At 52.0% G+C, this 2,155-nt stretch overlaps 1 long non-coding RNA gene across 1 annotated transcript; it reads left to right on the forward strand.

Annotated features, from left to right (window-relative positions):
- The first annotated feature begins 358 nt into the window (after positions 1–358).
- On the forward strand, positions 359–1,563 carry LOC129516377 (uncharacterized). The gene is made up of 3 exons (XR_008665754.1): positions 359–684; positions 976–1,019; positions 1,126–1,563. It is a non-coding gene; the product is annotated as an uncharacterized LOC129516377 (long non-coding RNA).
- The last annotated feature ends 592 nt before the right edge of the window (positions 1,564–2,155 follow it).

Raw genomic sequence — 2,155 nt, forward strand, 5'->3', positions numbered from 1 at the left:
AATGTTAATCACATCCGGGGGCAGGGGGGCACCCGGGTGGCTCTTGGTTGCAGCTTAGCTCGTGATCCAGTACCTGAGCAGCGTGTCCCAGAATGTGGCTGGACGGTAACACCAGAACCCCCCGGAAGAGGAGCCCCCCCAAACCTCTGTGACTCCATTGCACACAGGGTGGGGATGGCTCCCAGAGACCTGTCACTTCTACTTTAACGGATTGGCCTTAGTGAATTTCCCCAGCTGAGTCGGAATCCAGCCCCTTCCTGAGGACACGACCTGTGACAGCCATTCCCAAGGTCACTGCAAGATTCCGGGAATTTGGTTTAATGAATGACCGACCGGGTGGGAGGAAAAGCTAAAAGCACAGAAAATCCAAACACGCTGCCCAAGTCCGACTTTCCTGATGGCCTGAGCAGCAGCTGCCGTCCGCCCCAGTCGCTTCCTCCTTTCAACGTCTGGCAGCAGGTACTAAGAAGCAGAAATGAGATGCAAGGACCATCCGCCGGCCGCAGAAAGGTGACCAAGGGAGGCAGGGCTGGAAAAGCCCAACGAAGAATAATCGATCCCTAAAAAATCACAAGCTGATTCACGCTGGGAAGAGCTGCTGAGCAACCCCCCCCCCAGACTGCACCAGGCACAGAGGGGTACAGATGCATGAGGGGGTGCAGGAACCCCTCTCCCTCTGCCCAGGTAGGGAGACGAAGTGCCCGTCACATTGGATATCTGCACAGGAGAGGTCCCAAGGTGTGCCATCTGATCCGATGAGTTCAGGGGGAGGATAGGGAGAGTGACCGGTGTGCTGACGCAGGAGGCCAGGGAGCAGAGGCTGCGGAAGAGGGCTGGCGGGGAGGCTGGCGGGGAGGCTGGAGCACCAAGGCTCCTGGACGGATGGCGCTGGGCACGGGAGGGAGAACGCAGAATGGAAGCCGAACATTATAAATGGTGTTTTTTTTTTTAATCAATTAATTCCTTTGTCCCCAGAGCACCTGGGTGGCTCAGCGGTTGAGGATCTGCCTTCCACTCAGGTCATGATCCCCTCTCTCTCTCTCTCTCTCTTTCTCATGAATAAATAAATAAAATCTTTAAAAAAAATTCCTTTGTCCCCCTTTGGGTCCTGTATTTCTGATTCAGGTGGGCAGATGGAATGCTAACCGTAGCCCTGACCCTGCGTGGTCTCCTAGTTGTTGGCACTGGTTAAGTAAGAAAGCTGCTGACTGACACGAGAAGCTGTTGATGGATGAAGGAACAGGCAAAATGCTAAGAAGCAGAGCCGGTTAAAACTGACTTCACAGGACGCCTGGGTGGCTCAGCGGTTGAGCGTCTGCCTCTGGCTCAAGATGATCCGGGATCAAGTCCCGCATCGGGCTCCCTGCATGGAGCCTGCTTCTCCCTCTGCCGCTGCCTCTGTCTCTGTGTCTGTCATGAATAAATAAATAAAATATTTAAAAAAAAAACCTGACTTCACAGAGGCGTCCAGGTGGCTCAGTCGGTTGGGCATCTGCCTGTGACTCTGGTCGTGATCCCAGGGCTCTGATTGAGCTCCACATCCTCTGCTCTGTGGGGACCTGCTGCTCCCTCTACTGCTCCCCCTACCCTGCTTGTGCATGTGCTCGCTCTGTGTGTCAAATAAATGAATAAGTAAAATCTTAAAAAAAAAAAAAAACCTGACTTCCAGATCTGAGGTCTGGAAATATTTGCAAGAAAAACTCCTACCAGCCAGTTCTCTGCAGTATCTTGCCTGAAAAATGTATGCGCCTACCCACACTGTTGTGTATTTTGTGTCCATGAAGGGGCCTTTTATTTTTTTATACATTTATTTTTTATTGGTGTTCAATTTGCCAACATATAGAATAACACCCAGTGCTCATCCCGTCAAGTGCCCCCCTCAGTGCCCGTCACCCAGTCACCCCCACCCCCCGCCCACCTCCCCTTCCACCACCCCTAGTTCGTTTCCCAGTGAAGGGGCCTTTTAAACGTTGCCGCTCTCTTCTGTGTTGCGTAAACTTTAATCACCAAACATAACACATGGGGTGGCAATGGTGTGGTGTTCAGAGAGTGGGAAAAAGCCAGGTAGAAAGGACAGGATGCCTGGAATTTCCTTTACATGTTCCAGAAAAAATAGTGGGGAGGAGATAAGGGAACAGGTAAAAATCAGATCACT

This window comes from Nyctereutes procyonoides, unplaced genomic scaffold (genome assembly GCF_905146905.1).
Source record: "Nyctereutes procyonoides isolate TBG_1078 unplaced genomic scaffold, NYPRO_anot_genome, whole genome shotgun sequence".
Classification (NCBI taxonomy): Eukaryota; Metazoa; Chordata; class Mammalia; order Carnivora; family Canidae; genus Nyctereutes; species Nyctereutes procyonoides.